Genomic DNA, 26,267 nt, shown 5'->3' with positions numbered 1-26,267 from the left:
ATCAACTTATTTTAAAGAAAACATTCCAAAGGAGTCAGGTCTTTTCCAAACACCAGGGAGAGTCTGATCTATTACTATAATGTTTCTGTGCTTAGACCATGAAATGGTTCTTGAAAACTGTTCCCACACTGCCTCCAAGAATGCATACTCCCAGATGCAGTAAACACCTGTCTTGGTCCAGATTTCTGCACGTTACCATGGTATGCCCATCGTGAGGCCAAAGACCTGGATCCAGAGGGGTCAGGAAAAGTCTATAAAATAACATATTTAAAGGGGAAAATAATCAAGAGTCAGGTAGGTGGTATATGGAGGGAACAGTGTGTTGCCACCCAAGAAATTTTAAAATAAGGGAAATGGGGTTTTCATTTGCGATTTAATCTATAAAATAAATATATAGTGGATGAGTAAGACACCTAAAATGTTACCCAGGAAGACAGAAAGACTCACAAATAAAATTAAGACATAATGGTGACCTAATTGGAGATGTGTGTGTGTATGTATTTGTGAATATGTGCAGACATAAAGTGAATTAATCCAATTTTCTCATCTGAAAAATGCAAATAGTTCTACCTATTTCACAGTGGCATTGTGAGCATTAAATGGAACGAAGCATGTGGAGCATTTAATACAACATCTGCTGCATAATAAGAGCTTAGAGGGGGTGGAGATGGAAGGAGCAGGCATAAGAGCACACAAGCGATGCTATCCATTTGCCTTCTTTTCTGCACAGTCTGAAATGTCCCCAGGAATTGCTCTAAGTGCTTTGTATAAGTTTTAACCCTCACAACAGGTACTTTTAAATACCTTTAAGGCAGGTACTCTTATGTCCATTTTACAAATTAAAAACTGGCACTAAGAAGTTACTTAAGTGTAACTTCATCAAGATTTCGGAGTTGGCAAGTGGACAAGTGCTGGAGCCAGGCTGGACCTCCGTCGGTTTGTACTGTTGGAGTCTGTGGAGTGTGATTGTAGCCAGAGCCCACTTTGAGGTTCTGATGATTTCTAGGGGTTCCTCCTTTGTGCCCAGAGGCTTCCTTATCCAAAATTAGTCATCTCATGGTTCTTAGTTTGTGAAACTGCTTATATAATCAAGTAAGTTTGCATAATTATAGATTTACAGGAGAACTCTACATTCTTTAGTCTTTCTACCTGCTTCCAGGGATCTGGTGATTGCACTTTCTCTTAAGAGCTGCTTAGATTTTCCTGGTTCTTTGTATGCCTAGTAATTTTGGATTTTATCCTGAACATTTTGAACATTACGCTATCAAAATCCTCTGGAAATTGTTGACTTTGTTGTTGTTGTTGTTTTAGCAGACAGTCAGCCTGGTTAGGTTCAGACTACAAATCCTGACTGTCTTCTGTGGACAGTGGTTCAGTTTTTAAAGTCTTTACAGCTACTTGGATCCCATCCCATGTGTGTCCCACTGAATATGAGGCTGGGATCTGGGTGGAGTCTATAATGTAGTTCTGTTCTAAAGCCTTCATTTTGCTGTTTTGGGTCTTTTTTGTGCATGCACATCTTGTGAGTGAGCCTAAGACTTGTGTGGGTTCATACGCCCAGATTGAGATACCCTATGATTTCCCCGGCGTCTAAGGATCCATTATCCTAGTCCTCTGACTGGAAAGCTGCAGTTTCTGAGTTTGGCCTCCCCACACTGTTGTGCACTTCCCATAACTGGGGCATAGGGGCAAGAGGAAAAAGAGAGAAAGAGATTTCCTGGATTTTCCCTACACTTTTTGGGGTGGAGAGCAAGCTCTTTCCTGGGTCTTCTGGCTGAAGATAAAGACTCTCTCAGAGCTTTAGGACCCATACGACCACGACTATCACTGCCTTCATGCTGGGGATTGCTTTGGGGAAGGCTCGGATAGAGAAAAAGAAAAACAAAACAAAACCGAGATTTCACCTATGCTCTCAAGCATGTCACTACTCCATCCTCTGAACAGAAAGAGTATTTCTCTTGAAATTTTCATGTCCATACCTGGTGCACAGTTCCAGGATTTGGGCCGCCCTTAGGTCTAAGCTGGGAAACCCTGGGGTTCAGGCTGTTATTTGAGTTTTGGTTGCCTTCCTCAATATGCCTGCTTTTATTTATTTTCAGAATCCTCAGATAGTTGCTTTTTGTATTCCGTTGCAGGAGTTTTAGTTGTAATTCACCGAGAGAGTTAGGGTGTAGTGGGCTTACACCATCTTAAGTGGAACCAGAAACTCCTTGGTTAGCTCTTAAGCTGAAATATTCCATTCCTGTGTGATTTGATAAGTTCAATATGTATTCTGATATAAGGAACCTTAAGCCACTAGAGTTACTTATTTGTTGATTTATTTATTCACCAAATACTTGAATACCTACTACGTTCTACACTTTAAAAATGTGTTGGAATACATTTATAAATAAGTCCCAGTTTCTACCCAAGTTTCTCATTTTCTGGTACAGAAGACAGATATACCACTAACTGCAGTACAGGGTAAATGCTGTAGTGGGTCTTGGATTTTCTTTTGCAGGGGCAGGGGGGAACCCCAAGTAGTGAACTTTCTCAAAGGCTAAGCTCTTTGGAACAGATATCTCCCTGATCTTTCTTTTCCTCTGATAGTTCCCCATTTCCCTCTCTGCTTTTTTTTTTAATATAGTCCAGAATAGTTTGTTCCAAGGTACAACTAAATGTTTCTGTTTTACAAAGAGATTTTATGACATGTATCTTAAGCAAAATTAAAAGTAAATTCTCATTTTACTGGGTTTAGTTGAGAGGAATTTATTTAGAACATGGAATTATCTTTTCCAATTTCCTCTGTCATCATTACCCCTTGGTCTCAAGATCTTATTTCTTGACAAAGGATCAATCCTCCAAGTTGCACACTTCAAAAATATATTCTTTTCATCATGGAGCCATTGCTAAGCTATTGCTGTTAGTTCTATTTTAGCTTCTCTTCAGGACTCCAAACCATCCCTTATTTTAGTTATCTATCACTGCTTAACAAATTTTCCTTAAAACTTAGTGGCTTAAAATAACAAATATTTATTGTCTCTCATTTTCTGTGAGTCAGATATTAGGTGCCTCTGGTTTTGAGTCCCTTATGAGATTTCAGTCAAGCTGTCAGATGAGGCTGTGGTCTCATCTGAGGCTTAACTGGGGAAAGATACACTTCTGAGTTCATTCAATTCCTCTTAGGATGTTGGACTGAGGATTTCTGTTCTTTGCTGGCTGATAATCAGTTCCTTGCCATGTATCTCCGGTTCTTTGCTATGTCTCTCCAGAGGGCTGCTCTTAACATGACAGCTGACTTCCCTAAGAGTGAAAGTGTGAGAGAGTGAGAGAGTGAGAGGGAACATCAAATATAGAAGCCATGGTTTTTATGGAACCTAATCTCAGATGATAAGCCATCACTTTTAAAATAATTAATTAATTAATTAATTAATTTTTGTTTGCATTGGGTCTTCGTTGCGGTGCACGGGCTTCTCATTGTAGTGGCTCCTCTTGTTGCGGAGTGCAGGCTCTAGGCACACAGGCTCAGTAGTTGTGGCTCGCGGGCTCCAGAGCGCAGGCTCAGTAGTTGTGGTGCACGGGCTTAGTTGCTCTGCAGCATGGGGATCTTCTGGGACCAGGGCTCAAACCCGTGTCCCCTGCATTGGTAGGCAAATTCTTAACCACTGCGCCCCCTAGGAAGTCCCTAAGCCATCACTTTTTGCCATACTCTATTTGTTAGAAGTGAGCCACTAATCCAGCCCACACTCAAAAGGAGGGGGTTGCAACCTTGGATCAGTACATTTCTTATTTGCTGTGCACAGGACTCCTCTGTCTTAAGTCATGAGCTAGTATAACCTTTGCATGCTGGCTCAAAGCAGCTAAAATTCCATAGATATTCTCTGTCCTTTTAATTTTCTTTATTCATCTTAGCTTTGAACTACTTCTTTTCCAGTAGGTTAGATTCAATCAAACTAGATCCCCCTTTAAAATATCCTACAAGAAGTCATAATACACATTTATATGTTAATAAAAATAACCATCTTCCTAAAGAAGTCTCTTCTGTCTTTCAGAAAGTATGTAGAATATTTGACTCCATATTTACATTTGATTTGGACATGCCTTATTTGGTTGCTGCTTTTCATTCCCGTATTACTTTTGGGGGAGGGAGGACATTTTTTCACAGTGGAAAATCTTTTTCCACTCAGGTCACTTTGAATATAATTTTTCAGGACATGTGATTCTTTTTGAGAGAGCTCTATGAATTAAAAATTGTATTATTATTTATGTATTAATGCATAGCTAAAGATGTGCTTATCAAAATCACAGCAAGGGCGTTGCTACTATGGAAAGTATACAGATTCTATTTTTATTATATGATCTGCTGCAATAGGACTATCACTAATAGAAGAGAATGAACAATCCTAACATTTTTTGCATTGTGTGAATTAGAATGGGAATGCCCTTATAATCTTCTCCTTATTACATTTGTGTCTACTTAAGATTTTAATAAATATATCTCATATCCTGTGAAATGTATTGCTTTTCTTTTTCATATGATTTAATTTTTTCCCCAATTCTTAAAAAGTTTTTAGTTTAGGGACTTCCCTGGCGGTCCAGTGGTTAAGACTTTGCCTTCCAATGCAGGGGGTGTGGGTTCAGTCAAGGAGCTAAGATCCCACATGCCTTGGGGCCAAAAACCAAAACATAAAACAGAAGCAGTATTGTAACAAATTCAATAATGACTTTAAAAATGGTCCACATCTAAAAAGTCTTTTTTTAAAAAAAGTTTTTAGTTGAACAAAACTAATTTTAGAGTGTCCTCTTTCAAAAATCTGTTCAGGCAACAATCCACTTGTTGCTAAAGCTAATTGAGCATTAATGACCATATTATTATCCCAGTGCTACAGCAGCGCATGGCATTATGTTGAGAGCCATGTGAAATACAGGCATGAACATTTTGTGCTGAGGGGTCTAAGAGTCCAGAGATAGACTCTAAAGGCAAGAAAATTGAAGTGTAATCACTGTACATAGGTAATGCAGAAGTGCAAAAGTCATTTTCACTTACATCTTAGAACATGATGTATATTTCATTATCCTTTGTCAAAAATTTTATTCATTGAACAAAATATATTGACTACCCACGTATGCCAGTTCTGAGCTGAGGACAGTTACTCTCTTCAGGGCTCATAGTATGATAGAGAAAACAGGGGTAAATGCTAGAAATCTCCTTTTTGTCAAATTTAAGAATTAAGAGCTTTTTAAGAAATAAGATTATATTGTGAAATATATTATACATACGTAAACTTTTGACCAGAAACATTCACCACCCTTTAGCTGATGAAGAATATATTGAATGTTAATGGTTTAACTATGTAACAGTCCTTTAAAATCTTCTCATCAAAGAAGGACATTAAACAGTCACTTTAATTCTTTCCAAGCAACATTATCCACAAATCTTAGTGCTCTTAACCTGTTACTTCCTTCCAGATCAAAGACCTTCACTATTTCCTCTTTGTTCACAGAGTATACCCCAAACTTTTAAGCCGAAAGTATGAAGACTTGTGTTTACAGAAGACTTTTCTAGTCCCATCTTTCATTATTTTATTACTTTCCAGCTTCGACTTTCATAATGAATTGTTGTTACAGCACTGCATTTTAACCAAACCATTCTCAGGCTCTGAGCTTTTTGTCTCCATGCCTTTCTATGTGCTGTTCCCTTCACCTGGTTCTTTAACTGGTTCTTAACCAGGGGCGATATTGCCCTTTCCTTCTTCCTCCTACCAGGGACATTTGGCAATGGAGACTTTTTCGTTCGCACAGCTGGAGGGTGCCACTGGTATCTAGTGGGTAGAGGCTAGGGATGCTGCTAAACATCCTACAATGCGCAAGACAGACACCCATGACAAAGAATAATCTCTTCCAAAACATTCCTAGTGCCAAGGTTGAGAAACTCGACCTAGACGGTCCTGCCCTTTGCCCTTTGTTCAAATTCTAACCATTCTTTATGGCCTCTTGTAATGACTACCTCCTCCGTGAAAGCTGGTCTTGGTCTTTCCATCCACATAATCACTCTTTTGACTTTGAGCCTTCGTAGGCAAAGTATTTTTTGGCACTTAGTATTTTTATTTTTTATTTATTTAAGATGATTTTTTAAAGAGCAGTTTTAGATCCACAGCAAAATTAAGAGGAAGGTACAGAGATTTCTCATATACTTTCTGCTCCCATATGTGCATAATTTCTACCATATCAACATCCTTCACTAGAGGGGTACTTTGTTACAATTGCTGAACCTCCATTGACACATCATAACCATCCAAAGCCCATAGTTTACACCAGGGTTCACTCTTGATGTTGTACCTTCTGTGGGTTTGGAAGATGTCTAATGACATGTATCCATCATTATATTATCATACAGAGTATTTTCACTGCCCTGAAAATATCTCTGCTCCACCTCCCACAGCCCACAGCCCCCGGCAACCACTGATGTTGTTACTGTCTCCACAGTTTTGCCTTTTCCAGATGCCATATAGTTGGAGTCATACAACTATAAGTAATTAGCCTTTTCAAATTGGCTTCCTTTGCTTAATAATACGCATTTAAATGTCCTCTATGCCTTTTTATGACTTAACAGCTCTTTTCTTTTTAGCACTGAATAATGTTCCACTGTGTAGATGTACCACAGTTTATTTATCCATTCATCTACTAAAGGACATATTGGCTGCTTCCAAGTTTTGGCAGTTATGAATAAAGCTGCTATAAATATCCATCTGCAGCTTTGTGTATGGACATAAGTTTTCAACTTCTTTGGATAAATAACAAAGGGTGCAATTGCTGGATTATATGGTTAGAGTATGTTTAATTTTTTTCATCTCCTTTTTATACCCACTTTATTCTCTTCATCCTCTAAAGCTCAGCTTATAGTCTTCAGGAAGACTTTCAGATCATTTCTTCTCACAGAATTTATTTCCACCTTTAAAATCATTTTGTAGAGGGAGTATGGTATAGAGCAGTGTTCTGGAACTTAAGCAGGCATCAGAATCCTGGTGAGGAGGGCTTGTTAAAACTTGGATTTCTTTTGTCCGTTCCTCAGAGTTTCTGATTCTGTAGGTCTGGGTAGGACCCAGTAATTTGAATTTCTAAGAAGTTCCCAGGTGATGCTGCTGTGCTGATCTGGGGACCACACTTTGAAAACGACTGCTATAGAAGCATAGAAGACCATCCTGGGAGCCAGACAGATCTGGATTTGTATTCCAGTTCCTCTGCTTCCAAGCTATATGACAGTGAACTAGTTATTTTTCCTCTCTAAACCTCAGTTCCCTCACCTGTAAAAAGCGAACAATAATAACAACTACCTGGAAGATTAATTTATTAGGATTTAACAAAATAACATGTGTAATTAAATACTGGATATCTTTGGTATTATTTTTGTTGCTTATGGTAAAAACTAAAATATACCAGCTATTATTTTTGTTGTTGGAAAATAAAAGGTTAGAAAATAGAGATTTGTTGGCATTCATAGGTCAAACCCAAGAGAATGTAAGCTTACTTACATGCCAGTTTTACCTACCCCAAACTGGCATGTAAGCAAGCTACATGGATTAGTAGAGCAATCGTTTACCTTACAATGGCTATAGTGACCCACTTCTGTGTACATATTACTTCATCTTTAACAAGAGGAACGAAGTGTGTTGATACGTTACCATTTGATACAGGGACTCCCTATTGGGCAGAGTTTTATTTTAAGTTTCTCAAAGGATTAGCTCTTTCTAATGTTCAGCTTACCATGTCTGCTTTTAGCATAGACAGGAATATCTGGTCCAATCTGCCGTGGTCAAAATGGCAGGGTTGGTTGTGTTTGATGTACACAGTATAAGTCACAGCAGAGATAGCAAGGGAATTGCGTTCCTCCCAAGAGCACAATGGGAATGGCAAATAGGATCTTGGCATGGACCATCTTGACAGGTATTTTCACTTGTAATTCTTGGCTGGGCTTGGCTGAGTGGTTTTGCTGTAAGGTCTCTCTAGGTTGAAGGGGCAGTGGCTACAGAGGAAGCTCTTTTCATGGCTATGGGAAAGGTACAAGAGAACAAGCAGAGGGACTTCCCTGGTGGTCCAGTGGTTAAGACACTGTGCTCCCAACGCAGGGGGCCCGTATTCAATCCCTGGTCAGGGAACTAGATGCTGCCTGCCGCAACTAAGAGCCTGCATGCCACAACTGAAAACATTCCGCATGCCACAACTAAAGATCCCGCACATGGCAACGAAGATCCCGCACGCCACAACTAAGACCTGGCACAGCCAAATACATAAATAAATAATAAAAAAGAAACCATTTATAAAAAAAAAAAGAAAGCAAGCAGAAGTATGCAACGCATACTGAGACCTAGGCTTAGAACTAGCATTCTATCACTTCTGCCCCTTTTGTTGGCCAAAGCAAGTTACATGGGGTGGGGAAAGGTAGTCGGTCTCTATGATGCCATTAAAGCAATCAATTTACCCCCAAAATTAACAAAACAAATGAAGGCTCTACATGAAGAAAATTATCAAATTTTCAATATAAAATCAAGGTCTGAACAAATTGAGAGGCATAGCATGTTCTTGGATGAGAAGATTTAATTATAAAAAACTATTCTCAAATCAATTTATACATTTCATACAATTCCAATTAGAATACCAACTTGGATTTGTTTTGTGGAACTGGACACAGTAACTGGGAAGTTCATTTGGAAGAAAAAAATCTTAAAAATGTCGAGAAATGTATCTAAAAGAATAATGAGAGGGCTTCCCTGGTGGCGCAGTGGTTGAGAGTCCGCCTGCCGATGCAGGGGACACGGGTTCGTGCCCCGGTCCGGGAAGATCCCACATGCCGCGGAGCGGCTGGGCCCGTGAGCCAAGGCCGCTGAGCCTGCGTGTCCGGAGCCTGTGCTCCACAACGGGAGAGGCCACGACAGTGAGAGGCCCGCATACCGCAAAAAAAAAAAAAAAAGAATAATGAGGGAGACTTCGCAGATATCAGAACATAGTATAACGCCATTACAACCCAAGTAATATGAAACTGGCATAGTAGACAAATTGTTCATTCAGACATAGAGCAGGAAACATTAAAATTTAGCATATGACAGGAGTATTTTAATTCAGGGAGAAAAGATTTATTTAATAATTGGTGCTGGCACAACTGGTCATCCATCTATAAGAAAATGAAATTGGATTCCTATGTTTCACATATACAAAAGTAAATTCCATTTTAAAAGACTTAACTATAAAAATTAAATTGTTAAGAATTTTAGAAAAAATCTAAGAGACAACATTTATAAGCTATGGGGAGAGAAAGACCCTACTACTACCACTATTACTACTACTACTACTACTAAAGAAGCCTAGCATCTTTTTTTTTTGCGGTACGCAGGCCTCTCACTGTTGTGGCCTCTCCCGTTGCAGAGCACAGGCTCCGGACGCGCAGGCTCAGCGGCCATGGCTCATGGGCCCAGCCGCTCCGTGGCATGTGGGATCTTCCCAGACCGGGGCATGAACCCGTGTCCGCTGCATCGGCAGGCGGACTCTCAACCACTGTGCCACCAGGGAAGCCCCAACTGCCTAGTTTTAACAGCTCACTTCTAGTGTATTTGGGGGCCTGAGGATGGCATTCGGGGCTGATTCATGAAACCATCAATCTGATATGGGGATGGGGGTTGGGGAATGGGGGTATGATGTAGATAGGAGGGTAGGGGGAGGACCCAGAAAAGCAAGGAGTTTACCTGCTGGCTCCTTTCTGTGTCTCATCTCTCACAAGATGTAACCTTGAGTTGTGTTTATCTGACCCCTCCACTGGGAGCCCCAGAGTTTGTGCAGCTCTTCTGAGCTGAGGTGGTGGGAAGATCCAGAGCCTCAAGGGGTACCTCCAGGTCTGGGTGGGACACAGGAACTTCGGTGGCTCTGTTATGATGAGCACAGCGACAGCCTTATCAGTGTGTGACCTTTACTTCCAGGGAGGCTGAGTCAGCCAGTGGTGTCGGGAGACACTGCCAAAGGTGTGGATAAGTCTGGATGCAAGTGCATCACTGTCCCATGTTGAGGAGGCACAGGGAGCCTGGAGAAAATCCAGTACCATCAACTCCCACTCATTGAGAGGGCTAGGTCTCACATTATTCCCACCCATCTCATGCATATGCAAATTTTTTAAATGGCTGTAATTGTAGGGCACATAATACTTAATATTTGCACACATGACTTTTTATTATTTGTGCAGGGTCTTACATTTTCTCTCTCTTAATTTTTATTCTGTTAATTTCACTGAAGAGTTGGTGAGACAGATAATAGAAAGGAAACCACCTACTCTGTAGTTGAGGCAGAAGCAGGAAGGGTGAGGAGAAAACACTTCTTTATTAGAGCTTGCGATGCCAGGAATTGCACTAGATTAGGCAAATATGTTAACTTGCTGGTTCTCAAGCTTGGGTATGTATCAGAATCACCTGGAAACTTTCAACAAAATGCAGATGTTCAGGTCTTATCCTATTTCAGTGAGCCTCTGTATCTTGTATTAACTTTCTGGGTCGGTCCAGTATGTACCTAACTTTGAATTCTTCCTGCATTAACTCATTATATCTAAGGTTGCTATCATTTCTCTCTTTACAGAAGCCCAAGCTAGGATTCAGAGAGGTTAAGTAATTGGTTTGGGTTGGCTGGAAGAGAGGGAGAACTTAAAAAGTAAGGTTTGCCTGAATTGGTGGGGAGTTTAGGAGCTTGAAGATCTTAGTTGATATTAATACGACATTACTCTTGCTCACAGTCTGGAGAAGATTGATGACATTATAGACAGGTATGCTTAGAAAAAAGTATTGCACATTAAAAAAAGAAAGAAGAAAACATTCTCAGCGTTGGTTTGCCACCTTACATTATTAACCCATTTTTTTCATTAAGCATTTCAAGTATTATTTGCACATAGCTAAAAAAAAATGGAGAAAAAGTTTCTCCCTCAATATTAGATGTTTCTAATGCATCCTAAGGACTGGCATGGGGAGTGTTTATGCACTTTTTAAGACTTACATTTTAAAATGTATGTCATTTTGGGTCATTTTCCTCATCACCCAATCCCAGTTTTGTTAGTTTTCCACTGCATATAGAATAAAATGTAAACTCCTTCACATGAGCTAGAACACTCTTCTTGATCTGGCCCTACCTGCTTCTTCCACTATTTCTACCATTTCCTTTAACCGTATTTCACCTCACTGGCTTTGTGCTGTCTGAGGGTCTTGCATCAGATGGCTTTTCTGCCTGAAAGACTCTCCCCTGATCTTGTCTGGCATTCATGTGTTACCTTAGATGATCCTATGCAGTTCGTCCGTTAGTCTGTTTTATTTTCTTATAGTGTTGATCACTATCTGAAAGTATCTTATTTATTTACTTGCTTACTGTCTTTCTCCTCCATTCACAAATAAGCTGCATAAGAATAAGGACTTTGTCTTGTTCCTCTATGTTTCCACAATGTCTTGAAAAAAAAAAAACAGTGCCTGGCACATAACAGGGCATAATACATATTTGTTGAATGAAAGAATATGCCTTTCATACAGAGGAACAGACACACACACACACACACACTCTCTCTCTCTCTCTAAGAAATTTACAACAATGGGATCATGTTATCATTAAAAAAATTTTATGTGTCTTGGAGATTTTCCCAGAAAAACACACACAGATCTACCTAGTTCTTTTTTTATGGTTTAAAGATCTCCAGGATATAAAATTTAGTTAAAAGTAAAAAAGCAAAGGGCATAATGTAATATTATTTTGTGGATGTACTGTGATTCATTTATTTAGACCTCCATTGATGGATATTTAGGTTGATTCCAGGAGTTTGCCATTTCAAAAATACAGAAATGAATATAATCACACTAGTGTCTTGGAGTACTTTTATCTCTCAATTTTAAAATTTTAATATTTCAGTTGCATATATAAGCAATATTTTATCAGAATCACCATATTATGTGACTGTTATTGCTGGTGGGAGGGAGATATTATTAATTAAAATTAATACCTAAGGATTTTCAAAGATTGGTAGGATGATTAGGGAGAAAAGTTCTTATTTACTTTAGCTCCAGATTTACTGTAAGTGTTATTATTATATGTGAGATGCCAATTTTTAAATGAATTTCCTGGAAAAGAAAAAAGTATTTTCCTTATTACTCTGACTTTTGAAATAAAATCAAAAATTGGTTAATTTCTCAAGTGTAAAATTCAGCAGTGCCCATGCTTGCTGACCCATGAGGAATTTGAAAAGGCTGGCTAATGCATTATTGATTGTACTTTTTCTATTAGTTCTAGGAAGTGGGCAGTCCTTGGGGCGGGGTGAAGGGTGCAGGGCCTAGGTGGATCATGCTGTGTGTCTCCTTCTCTGCTCCACCAGTCTTGTTAATCTAATGATATCAGGTCACAAGGAACACGGAAAGCGAAAAGAGTTTTTAAAAGGGCTACAGCCTGAGTGAGGATGGTACCAGGGAGCGAGGAGAGGTACCATCCTCCAGCGGAGCTTTGTGGGTGGGAATAAGATGCGCGTCTGTAGACCGAGTGTATGTGAGACTTGGGTCCGGTTAGCCCGCAGAACCAAGTCCTGCCTCATCCCATGGATGCTTCCTTGAATTACAATTCATCTTTCACAAGAGGAGAGGACAAGGTGGAGGACAGCTGGCCCATGGGCATTTATCTGATCCACAATAGCCTAGGTCGGTGTTTCCCAGAGGGTTACGTTTGTACCTCTTTGGACCTCTGGACACATTCCGATTTATCAGTCTTTATTTTAAAAGCATTCATGGAAGCCAAAGCAGGGCCTCCCACCTGTTGTTCCCACCCCCAAACTGTATCTTGACATGTCACTACCCTCTGGGAAGCCACAAGTTACCGTAGCGAGAAGCAATAACCAGTTCTCTAAGACCTGGAAGGACCTGCCTTTCCGTGGTGGCAATTCCAGGTTTATTTACACACCCAACCCCAAGAAGAAAGAAGGCCAAAAGAGGACCTGTGTGCGCCTTATGCGTTTAAATGCTTGATGCTTATACTTTTAAGGGTGGCCAAATGAGTACTTGAGCCTTATCAATCTGGTTTAGCAATTCCTCCTTCCTTGGGGAGAAGATAGGGGTTGGCATAAGGTGTTTGGAGTGGCAGATATATCTCCTCTTCTAGATCTCGATTAAGTTTAAAAAGAGATTTTTTTCCAGGTGGAAATGCTAGAACTCGTTTAAGGAACAGAAGTCTGAAGATAGGGGATATTTTGAACCCACCTTGTTCTGCGTTCCTCACCCTTTTGTCTTTCTGAATTGCTTTAATGTAATATATATATATGTAACACATATATAATGTATATATATTACATTAAATACATATGTATCTACATATTCATATATACCTTTTTCTTTCTTTTTCTTTAAGTAGACCTTGGGAAGTCCACATATAGATCTAAGTATATAACATGCTTGGTTATATGATGTCAGGAGTATTCTGATCTCTCTTGGGCCTTTTTCCAGTGCTAATGGCTAAGGTTCCATGAGCTGCCAGAACACCTCAGAAAGAAGATGAGGTCACTGGCTGAGACTCCCTTGCTCCCCACCCAGGACAATATTTCAGAATTGTAGATGAAAATCACAGTGTAAGATTTATTCTCACCCATTTTCTTATATCACGGTGTTTACTATGGGAGGTTTTAATGGTAATTAGTGTAGTATTGAACTTTGAGGATATAATGAAATGTGGACAGGTTTTTAACCTATGTATGAACCTTTGCAGGAATGTTTGCCTTTGAGCCGGGCTTGAGCATCTCATTATTTATTCCCATGATGCCAGTTGACTGAACTGCGTAATAGTTCCAAAGATTCTGTCTGCCAGACTCTTGTCTATTTTCATAGTGTATTCAGAAGACTCTGAAAGGACCTGATACTTAGGAAGAAAGGGCTGGTTCAGTTAGTGGAGACTAGAGGCATTTGTTCATTTTCTGTTTGGGAAAATTGCCATTATTTCACCAAGATGTTATAATAAAAAAGCTACTTACTCATTAAATGATAATGTAGTGTTTTCCCTTCAAAATGGGAAGACTGAATATAATTTTTTCTAAAGAACCCATTATTAATGTTAATGATTTATAGGTCCCTTAAAACTTTGCTTACTGCTGATGGGGCAGTAGTGAGGTCTGAAAGTCCAAAACTTTACTCCCATAATTATAGATATATTCCTTCCAATAATAATGGAAAAATTGTTTATAAACATAATTTTATAAGTTTGTAAATGTAATTTTATAGGTAGTTGAATCATAATTAGGACTCTGATGAATTATTCTATTTTGTATGTTTCCACTTTATTTTATCAAGTTTTTTTTTTAAAGCTAGGTACATTTTTACTCTATTATTGAGTATGTTTTGCCTTAGAAAGGGATCATCACAGCTCTTTTATCCTAGAAGAAAGGGAGTAAAGAGGTGAAAATTACAGGAAACAGGAGTAGATTGAGTTTTATGACCCTCCTTGTAACAAAGAGAGCCTAGAGCATATAGTAGAAGGATGGAGCTACTCTTCCACGAAAGAGGCTATTTCTTGAGTCTGGTTTCAGATATCCCATCAGAAATAATGTCGTGAGCATACATGAGCACAGTACATAGTGAATATATATCTTCTCTACAGGAATAACATTTTACATCAAAGACATATTTTCGTACTTAATTTTTGTTTCTATGCTCTATTTCAAAGCTCTGAAATGACTTTAAAATTATTTTTGACTAAAAGATTTAAAAGACAAATTGTGCATCTCTTGAAGGTTAGAGTCAAAGAGTACGTCAGGCCCTGGGAAATCACTACAGACAGTGGTAAAATGATTTCAGATCTACATCACAGCATTCTTATGCTTTGACTAAAACTAGATTGAGAGATGGTGGCATAAGGGGAGGGGAGAGCAGGTATTGTAAAACTCGTCAAGGAGGCAACGATAACGGGACAGAAGGTGACTTTAAGAGGGGATATTTCATTCTCCTATCCTGAACATTCCAGAATAATGCTTTCTAGAGAATTTGCAAACAATTTATGAAGAATGACAACATTAAGATGCCAATGGTGACAAAGCTTAATACAAATCAGCATGGTAAGGTAGTTGAGTAAATATGGAATATCCTTTAATACATAAAACAAAATTCCATGAGGGTTACCATGTCTAGTTTTATGTTGTCATGAAAGAATGACAATAAAAACAAATAACAAGGAGATAGGCCTACTTACTATTCTTTTTTAATTTTGTTACTGTTCCTTCCTGCAAATCCCCTCAAAAAGTGAATGATACCGCAGCATGGCTTGAGTTGTCTCAAGCTTTGCATTTCTTTCTCTCATTCCTCTTTTTCCCTTGGGCCAACATTATTTAATATTCTAGTTGTTTACCCCTTGAGTTAATTATCATGGGTTACAGAGACCAAGTTGTCCTATCTGTTGCATATCATTAAGTGGCTTCATTGAAACGTTAAATTAGGGCTTCCCTGGTGGCACAGTGGTTAAGAATCCGCCTGCCAATGCACGGAACACGGGTTCGAGCCCTGGTCCAGGAAGATCCCACATGCCGCAGAGCAACTAAGCCCATGCGTCACAACTACTGAGCCTGCGCTCTAGAGCCTGTGAGCCACAGCTACTGAGCCCACGCACCACAACTACTGAAGCCTGCACGCCTAGAGCCCATGCTGCACAGTGAGAAGCCACCTCAATGAGAAGCCCATCGACACAACTAGAGACAGGCCGCGTGCAGTAACAAAGACCCAACGCAGTCAAAAATAAATAAGATAAATAAATTAAAAACAAACAAAATGTTAAATTATATTAGGTGAAAAACATTTGTCCGTTCTGCTCATTTATCTACCATCCTTGCTAACTCTCTTTACGAAAAACCATTTGTGCAAAGATCTTGATGAGGGAAGAGGAGAAAGTCTTATAGATTATAGATTTTATAAAAACAGAATTGATCAACTCCACCACTGTTGGCTCAGAGTGAACCCCTTGGTACTCAAATAGAGTTTGAGTGAGATTATGGCCAGAGCTTCACTGCCTTGACCTTCATGGAAACTATGATCACACTGGCCAGGGAACATATACTAGTTTCCTATTAAGATCGTGTTTGTTAAGCATCTGTTAGAAAGTTACTGACTCAGCAGGAGTGCCTCTACAAAAGGGCTCCCAATTTATACTCTGCGTCATTGGGCGGTCAGCACGTGGGCAGTCTGTGAGTGGCAGAAAAGGGTGGAAGTGAGGTTTGTTTGGAGGGTCATCTTTTGTGTCTGACCCTGGTTGGACTGGCTTTACTCTCATTTTTTTTTTTTTTTAATGTTGAGCTTTCTTTTAATTTATTTTTATTTTTGGCTGTGTTGGGTCTTCGTATCTGTGCAAGGGCTTTCTCTAGTGGCAAGCGGGGGCCACTTTTCATTGCGGTGCGCGGGCCTCTCACTGTTGCGGCCTCTCTTGTTGTGGAGCGCAGGCTCCAGATGCGCAGGCTCAGTAGTTGTGACTCATGGGCTTAGTTGCTCCACGGCATGTGGGATCCTCCTAGACCAGGGCTCGAACCCATGTCCCCTGCATTGGCAGGCAGATTTTCAACCACTGCACCACCAGGGAAGCCTGGCTTTACTCTCTTTTGATAGACTTCTAGAATTGGGTCTGAGATCTATATTCATCATGCAATAGACCTTTCGTGAGGATTAAGTCAAGTCATGTCTGTAAAAGCACTCAATTAAGGCTGGTCACTGTTACTTTAGTGACGTAAGGCAAAAGTAAAAATGCAAGTCACAATGCTTCCATTTTTTCTTAAAGACTGGATATGAGCTATAGGGAGTGGAGGATGAGTGTGTGACTGGAGATAGCATTGGGGTACCCCCTAGGATTTCCCATAGCTCCCGGGGTTCATGCTGCTCACTGGCTTTTCAATTATTCTTTGCTTCCTGCTGTTCCAGAGCCTGAGTTGTAAGAGTCAGAAATAATGCACTGGTGAGTAGGTAATACTGAGGCAGGTACAAATCCTCCAGCTTACGAGATATTTGCTTCTCAACAGACATAGATTTCATAGTCCAAATAGTCATAGCATTTTGTACTCAAAAGGAAGCCAGAGGCTGTAAATCGATCCTGCTCATTGCTGAGTGCAGAGCAGAGATTCTGGGATTAACTGTGTTGAGGCTTCTAAAGGATACCAGACGAAAGCAAATAGAAAATTTACTAAACATGGTGTTATAGGTTGGATTGTGTCCCCCCACCCCCAAATTCATGTGTTGAAGTCCTAAATCCCCAGTACCTCAGAATGTGACTTTATTTGGAAATAGGGTGATTGCAGATGTAACTAATTAAAATAAGATGAGGTCATATTGGAGTAGGGTGGGCCCCTAATCCTATATGACCAGTGTCCTTAAAAAAGGGAAAATGTGGAGACAGACACGGGCACAGGGAGAACACCATGAAGTCCTGAAAGCAGGTATTGGGGTCATGCAGCTATAAACCAAAGAGCACCAAAGATTCCAGCAAACCACGGGAAGCTAGGAGAGAGACATGGAACAGAGTCTGTAGCACAGCCCTCAGAAGGAACCAAGCCTGCCCACACCTTGATCTTGGACTTACAGCCTCCAGAACTGTGATACAATAAATTTCATTTCAGCCAGCCAGTTTGTGGTACTTTGTTTTGACAGCACTAGTCAAGTAATACAGGTAAAATTATTTCCATTTCTCTGAAACAGGGCTGGGACTAGGGTGAAGCAAATGAAGCCCCTGCCTCAGGCACGACATTTAAGGGGCACTAAAAATACCCTTCAGTAATGAATATGTGTAACATCTTCATGCAGTATTAAAAAATTGAAATTAATGCAAAAAATCAATGCCAAACAGAACATCAAAAGTTTAAATAAGGGCGGGAACAGTGGTAGCTTCGTGTTGAGCATGTCAGAGCCTGGAGCAAAAGGAATGAAAAATTAATGATAAGATCATATCTTTATTTAAACTTTAGATATTTTGTTCATCGTGGATTTTTTGGCTACTTTTGATGTTCTAAAATATTGCATAAAATATTATGTATGTTGATCTCTGAGGTTTTTGGCACCCCTTAAATTTTACATCTCACTCGCCTCACCCTAGTCCTTGCCCTGCCTCAAAACCATCCACTGAGGATAGGACCCTACTTTCAACACAGAGTAGGCTGAAACCTGTGTGATTCCCACATTCATCATTTTGTTGTTGGCCAGAGAAACGAAGAAAGAGTGCTTGCCAGATAGTTCCACCTGTCTTTCATGTCATCTCGAACACAAAGATAAACATGAAATTCAATTTCTCAACTCCAAAGTGATTCCCTTGCTGTCACCCTTTCTTCAGTTCCACTTTATTCTCACATTAATTGTGGGCAGAACTTCAGCACCATTATTAATTCTGCTGTCTCTCTTGTCACCCATATCCAGTTGTTAAGTCAGGCTAATTCTTTCCCTATCTCCTAAGTAAAAAGGGCCTTATTGTGCTTTTGTAAAATAACTATTAAAGAATTCATTGAGATATAAGATGTCATATATTTTAACAGGTATAGAGAAGAGAGGAAAAGATTATCAGTAATCTCACCATCCAGAGATACCTTTTCTCAATATTGTAATGTACATTCTTCCAGACACTATACGTTTGTGCTTGCAAATATGTTTTCAAAAATGGGATTATACTATATATGTTTTTTGGTAGTCTTCTTAACTTGTTAATTGCCTTGTGAATTTTGTACTTCTTTTCAGGTTCATAAATCTATGTGTAGAAAATAATTTTTAATGGTTTCATGGCATCCAAATAAGTGGATGTACTTTCATGTATTTAACCAATATCCTGTTATAGAACATTAGCTTATATCTACTTTTTACTACTATACACAACACCATGATGCATATCTTTATACTTAACTGATGATTTCTTTAGGCTAAATTATTAGAAGTAAAGTTATTGGGCCAAAAATGTACAGATTTTATTATTTTATTCCTATTGCTAAATTAACAAAATTTTGCTTTTACCATTGGTTTATGGAAGTGCCTCTTTCTCCTAGGTCTCATTTGATGTTTTGAGCATTTCACTTATTTTGTGAATTGCCTGTTCATGTACTTTATATATTCTCTCTTTGGGGTTGTTCATCTCTTTCAGAGTGGTTTTTTAAACACTTTTATTAAAGATATTGTTTGGATATTAAGTCCTAGTAATGTTATATACATATTGCTAATATTTTTCCAAGTTCACCAGTTGTCTTTTAACTTATGCTGTATTTTACCCAACCAGAAATGTTAAGTTTTATGTAATCAAAAATGTCAGTATTTTCCTTTATTTCTTACTTCGGAATCATGCTCAGAAAATCCTTCTCCACCTCAGGACTATAAAAGAGTTTACCTAAATTTTCTTTTAGTACAGTCATAGTTTTATTTTTACAAGTACATTATTAATCCATTTAAAATCCATGTAAAAGTTCTGATGATTCTTCCTGTCACTTTCTAATCTTCCTGCTACTGACCTCTTTTGGGCCCTGTATGATTGTAGCCATCTCCTATTTCTTGTCTTTTTAAAAAATATGTATTATTCTTATGATCCTTTGGAAAAAAACATTCTAGAGACTGTCCATTGTTAGGAGAAAAAAAAAAATCCCTCAGAACCCTCTAGCCAATTCTGTTTTTCTAATCTTGGTACTCAATCTTACCTCTCTACATGAGCTTTCTACTCAAGATGGGCTGAAATAATCCTTGTCTCCCAAATACATCTCCTTGCCTCCGTGCCTCTGTGTATGCTGTTCTCTCCTCATGAAACACCCTGCCCACACCCAAACCATTCTTTTTTTTTAATAAGTGAATTTTAATTTTTTTATTTTTGGTTGTGCAGGGTCTTAGTTGCAGAAGGCAGGCTCCTTAGTTGCGGCTCTTGGGCTCCTTAGCTGTGGCAGGCGAACTCTTAGTTCCCCAACCAGGGATCGAACCCGCATCCCCTGCATTGGAAGGCGGATTCTTAACCACTGCACCACCAGGGAAGTCCCCCAAACCATTCTTTAAGGCACCTCCAGGAAGTTGTTTCTGGGCACACTGTTCACAGAACCCTTGCCTGTTTGTGAAACTCCTATATCACTTATATGTTTGGGTCCTAGTTGCATGCTGGCTTGCTTTGTTATTTAACATTCTACTTGTGTGTTTTAAAGTCATAGATTTAAGGGTTTCAGAGTTGGGAGAGTCTCAAAATCTGTCATCCAATGTGTTATCTGACATCAAAACCCTTCTACAATATTCTTGCTAAATAGTCAATAAACTTCTATTTGATTACCTCCAATAATGGAGAACTCACTATGGAGAACTCACTATATCCCATGACTGACCGTGCCATTCTCAGTTACATCTTAATGATTGGGAAAATCTTCTCTTATTAAAAGCCCTCAAATCTGCCTTCTTGTGTCTTTTGCTCTTGGAGGGAGTTATGGAAAGAACAGTAAATGTAGGGTCTGGAAAAACTAGTTTTTTTTTTTGTTTTTTTGTTTTTTTTTTGGAAAAACTAGTTTTGAATCTTGACTCCACTCGCTAATTGTTTTGTGATCTTGGGCAAAATGCTCTACTTCTGTTGGGCTTCAGTTTCCTCACTTGTAAAGAGGGCTGATACCTACTTCATATTGTGGTAAGAATAGCGTTAACTGAGAATTAAAGTAATTATATGAAAGTCTCTGGCATAGATCTTAGCACTGAGTGTCTGATAAATATTTATTGAATTAGAATTTGATTTATCTTCCGGAACCCTGCAGACAAAATCAAATCCTATAGGCTGATGTTATATATACTTTATGAAAGTCTTTTCTTCTCCATCTAATGTTTCCAATTACTTGAGTTATTTTCTGATATCATGATTTCTTAGGTCATAATGTCCACCCCCTACTCTCCTGGTCACTCTCTTCTCAACATAGTGCACTTTTTCCGCATATCCCTTAAAGGATGGGATTCTGAACTCCGGACGGCACCCCCAAAGGCACCCAATCAGCATCCTATCATTCTATATATCAATTACAGTAGCTCTTGAACCTGGATATATATGAGAATCACCTGGGGAGTTTAAAAAAATACTGATGCCTCCCCAGCGCTTCTGTTTTAAAAGATCTTGAGTGACAACTGACACGCTTTAACAGCTGGTCAGGTGATTCTAATGTGCACAGGTCTATAAATTCCTTGAGAACAGATTTGCCATCCCTATTTGACATGCCTGGAGTCAGAAATGTTTCAGGATCAGATTCCCCCACCCCCACCTTTTGAAAAGGTAAAATGGTGCATAAATCATTAATATGAAATAGGCTTGGTGGGTCTGGATCTTTCCCTTGCAGTCAAATACATAAATATTTTGACAATGGCATACCCAAACATTCAAGTTGAGTGGAAACTGTAAAGACCATAAATAGCCTTGTGTTAGCTGAGATCCAGTTTTGCAGCCAAATGAATTTTGGCACAAAATTTCAGAAGAAAATTGCAGTTTTGAGAACTTCCAAATTGTAGATAAGGGATTGTGGGTCAGTCTTTAGTGGTGTCTTTTTAGCATTTAGCCTGGTGCGCTGCCCAAACCTGTGAGTTTAACACATATTCAGTGAATGAATGAGACAGACTTTTCTATGTGTTAACTCTAGAGGTATTAGTATATTTCCTAAAGTCAATTTTCGTCCAACAAAGAGTGCCTTTGGACCTTAAAACTTGAAATAAGCTCATTTGAAAGTCATTGAAGGAGAATAAGAATCAGTTTGTTTTGCTTTTTGTCATCTCAGGATTTTCATACCGGAAATATATACATATGAAATGACTGAAGACAGATGGAGAGCTTTTCTTATATGGGATTGAAGTAAGTGAACCAGTAAATGTTTTTTGCCTATTATGTGCAAAGCATTATAACATATTCTGTAACAATTGAGAAACAGGTTAGAGCACAGCTGGAAAAATCTAAGTTGCAGTGAGAATCACAATGAAGGCATGTGAAGAATATTTTGACTTTGAATAACCAACATTGTAAGTCTAATGTTTAATCAACATTAAACAAGGTAGAATGGCAGGAGTTTACACATATAAACAGAAATTGTAAGAATCAGCAAGCATCAATCAATTAACCAATCAGTCTCCAGTTCTCTTTGCTTTCAAAGTAGAAAATCTCTGAAGAAATGAGATCTGTGTAGACATTTAGTGCAGACTGGGGTGCTCTCAGCCGTTTAAGAGGAGACATTGGAGTGGCATTAAGATGGTGGTCTTTACTGTGTGGTTCCCTGAAACATTTTTACCAGGAGAAATCTATTTCCTAACTTGGACATTGTAGTAATCAGGGTTCTCCAGTGAAACAGAACCAATAGGATGCATATATATTCTGATTATGTGTGTACAGAGATTTATTATAAGAATTTGGCTCACGTGGTTATGGAGGCTGGCAAGTTCAAAAATCTGCAATGTAGGCTGGTACACCCAAGACCCAGGAGAGCCAATGATGCAGATGAAGTCCAAACTCAGTCTCCTGGAGGATTCCCTTTTCCTTGGGAGGTGAGTGTTTTTGTTCTGTTCAGGTCTTCAACTGATTGGATAAGGCCCATCCACATTATGGAGGACAATCTGCTTTACTCAAAGTTCACCAATTTAAATATGAATCACATTCAAAAATACTCTTCAGGTTGATACATAAAATTAACCATCACAGATATTAATGCAAAACAACCTCTCCTCATCTCAATATTTAACTTTAATTGGTTACAGTTAGATTTGACTATAGTTAGATTTTTTTTCAGAGTCCCAAATGCATATTGCTTTATTTCATAGATTTGTTTTTTTTTTTTTAGATCTGCACGTGTCTACCAAGCTCCCAGGAGATGCCAGTGCTGCTGGTCTGAGGACCATACTTTGAGGACTCAGGGGCACTATTTTATGCTCCTACCTTCAGAGGGAAACAGTGTATAGCAGAGACAAAGGAATCTTTTCCTGAGTTCTGAGTTTCAAAAGTTTAGGTCTTTGGGGGAAAAGGGAAGAACTTAGGAAAAAATGTAAAGATTGGAGAGAAGTCATGATACAATTGGACTGGATTGCAAAGAAAATCAGTGTCCCTAAGAAGACCCCTTCTCCCTCCTACCCTCCCCCCACCCCCTGGTTGGGAGAAGCAGAACTCCAAGAGAAATGTGGGGAATCTGTGGGGAGTTATAAGATTCATTCATACCAGGTAGGTGGGAATTTATAAAGGAAATTAATTAGCCTTACATCTTACACATGTAAGATGTGTTTCATAAGTTTTTGGTTTCTTTTTTTGCAGTATGTGGTCCTCTCACCGCCGTGGCCTCTCCCGCTGCAGAGCACAGGCTCCGGACGCGCAGGCTCGGCGGCCATGGCTCACGGGCCCAGTCGCTCCGCGGCATGTGGGATCTTCCCGGACCGGGGCACGAACCCGTGTCCCCTGCATCTGCAGGCGGACTCTCAACCACTGCACCACCAGGGAAGCCCCATAAGTTTTTTTTTTTTTTAAACTATGTTAATGATTTGTTCCGTGCTTACTCTGTTCTAGGTAGGGGCCAGCCAAGAGTTTTATGTATTTTATTATTTCATCCTCACAACAACCCCATGAGCCATGGGGTAGCTACTTCTATTATCCACATTTTCAGCAGAGTTTCAGTGAGGTAAAGGGTGTCCTGCCTATCCCATGGTTAATAAGTAGAGGACCCAGGATTTCTGATGAGATTTTTGTGAGGATTAAGTGAATTGATATTTGTATCTGTGAGCCAACTGTGCCTGGCCCGTAGTAAATATTATATAAATGTTAGCAATTATTGTTACGATTCCTTGATTTTAGATTTTAGAAGATCCTCTCCCAGTTCTTTCTCTTCTACTGACAGAGCTAGAGTTTTCACCTCTTTCTACCCCTTCTGCCAAAAGACCTGAGACCTGTGTTCACTCCTTCTCTAGCAGAGCCAAGAGGCTGGTGGAGAAAACTTCTGTATTCAACATGATTTGTAGGAAGTAAGAAGACAGGGGAAGCAGCTTTTCAGAATATGGAGAGAATTGGCGACACCAGTAGGGTGAAAAGAGGACCATAGGTATTGTTGGAGAGAAGGGAGAGAGCACGGAAAGTCAGAGCCCTGTGCTTGGCCTCCTTTCTCCAGAGGCCCCAGCTAGCAAAGAGGCCTCCCCGCTCTAAGTACAGCCATCCCTTGGTACCCCCTGGGGATTGGTTCCAGGACCCCCACGTATGTCAAAAATCCACTGATGCTCAAGTCGCTTATATAAAATGGCATTGTATTTGCATGTAACCTATGCATAACCTCCTATATAATTTAAATAATCTCTAGGTCACTTATAATACCTAATAGAATGTAAATGCCATATAAAAAGTTTCTGGTATGCAGCAAATTCAAGTTTTGCTTTTTCGAACTTTCTGGAATGTGTTTTCCCAAATATTTTCTATCCATGGCTGGTTGAATCTGCATGTGGAACCCTCAGATATGGAGGGCTGACTGTAGTGCAAAGGAATGAGGTAGTTGCATTGGAGGCTCAGTGACCAATCCCGTATCCTTCACTCCCTTGTCCTCTACAATTGGCACTTTTCACTTGAATCATTGAATAAAGAACTGCTGAAACTATCCTTAGGGTCTAGTGGTTGTATGCAGTTGACCCTTGAACAATATGGGTTTGAACTTCACAGGTCCTCTTTTAGGTGGATTTTTTTCAATAGTAAATGCCACAGTACTATTCCATCTGAGGTTGGTTGAATCCTCGGATGTGGAACTGGGGATATGTAGGAACTGCGGATAATGGAATTACATAAGTCATACTTGGATAATGCAGTGCCCCTCAACCCTGTGTTGTTCAAGGGACAACTGTATTTTGCTTGAGCATAGGCGGAAGAGGAGGTAACTGGAGCACGGGAGGTGGTATGTCCTTCCTATGTGGTCACAGGCAGACTATCAAGCATCAAGAGCAGGCACCTAAAGTCGACAACAGGCCAGAACAATGAGGAAGAGCTTTTCATTTTATATTCTTCACCTGGATAACCGAATACCGGTGTACCTGATAGACACACATAGACAGATTTGCATGAACTAATGAATTCTACTTTTTGCGTAAGCCAGTTTGAGTTAGGTTTCCATCATTTCTAGCCACAAAGAATCCTGATTGGTCATGCCACATAATTTGAGAAATTAATTTTTTTTCTGTTAAATACAAGGAACCTGAAGAACTGAAGAAGTAGTAGATTTCATTTCCCTGATTTTAACGGGCAAAGGCACAGGCGGTATTCTGGATGGACTAATTAAAAATGAGAAGATGAATCAGGATTTTGACACCAGAGTCATTCATGGAGGGTATTAGTATTTACACATATCTAGAACTCTAAATGTAAAGGCTAAATTGGAACTGAGGGTCGAAACTTCTTTTGTTTACCCTCATGGAAGTCTGCCTCTGAAGAGAGAGAATGTGCTGATCCTATTGGCGTCATGCATTTCTAGTTATATGGCAGTTTAAAAAACTGTATAATACTAAGTGGGCATTTGGTTTTTAATGCTTCAGTCTCCTGAATTCATTAATATGAGTCTACCCTTGGGAGATGGCAGTATACCAGTTACTTAGCTATTGTCATTTCACTCCACATTTAACCTATTCTAGTCTGCTCTGTGATGATGTAGCTGAGGCTTTGCAAACTACATTTCCCAGAATCCTTTGCCTGCCAGCTTCCTCGAGTAGCAGGCCTTTCAAAGAAATTGGAAGTTAGGAGGAGGAGAGAAGGTATTATCATCCTGTGGGCTTGCTATTCCCGTTAATAAGGCACCTACATGGGCATTTCGTTCCAGGCTCCAGCTTCTTTGGGTATTCTGCTCCTTTGTCTGCTTAGAGATATCTGGAGCAGCCAGGTCTCCCTCTTCTGAGATTCTAGGCTCTGATAATCTAAACTGTCCTTTGTATTTCCCTAGCCTAAGGGGTGGTAGCTATACTTATTATCTCTGGGTTACCTCAGTGTTTCAGTGTTTTTGCCCTTTCAGCCCACCAACACCTGTGTAACCAATTCCTTATATAATATTTAATTCCCTCTTGAAATATTTACTTTGGTGTCTGTTTTCCTAACTAGATCCCAACATGTAGTAATAGAAATGGTCCCAGGAAACATATCCTAAAAGGTGGAATTCTGGAGCTGGTTCAATTATGTTCTTGGCCTTGAATTACTTCTTAATGCCTTGGCAATAAAAAATGAGTCGTTAATAGTCCATGACGTGCACTAGTATCATGATTAATTAAATGATCTCTTGTGGTTGATTATGATGAAGTGTTTGCTGAAGCAAACAT

At 39.5% G+C, this 26,267-nt stretch overlaps 1 long non-coding RNA gene across 1 annotated transcript in view; it reads left to right on the top strand.

The window, feature by feature from the left end:
- Positions 1-25,617, top strand: part of LOC308622355 — a 73,736-nt gene extending 48,119 nt beyond the window's left edge. The window contains exons 3-4 of the long non-coding RNA XR_014016613.1: positions 21,737-21,810; positions 22,787-25,617. This is a non-coding gene — a long non-coding RNA (uncharacterized lncRNA). The remainder of the gene's footprint in view (positions 1-21,736; positions 21,811-22,786) is intronic.
- Positions 25,618-26,267: the final 650 nt, after the last annotated feature.

The sequence above is a fragment of the Mesoplodon bidens genome (assembly GCF_964165515.1).
Source record: "Mesoplodon bidens genome assembly, chromosome: 9".
NCBI lineage: Eukaryota > Metazoa > Chordata > Mammalia > Artiodactyla > Ziphiidae > Mesoplodon > Mesoplodon bidens.
This window is presented reverse-complemented; position numbering and strand designations above follow the sequence as displayed.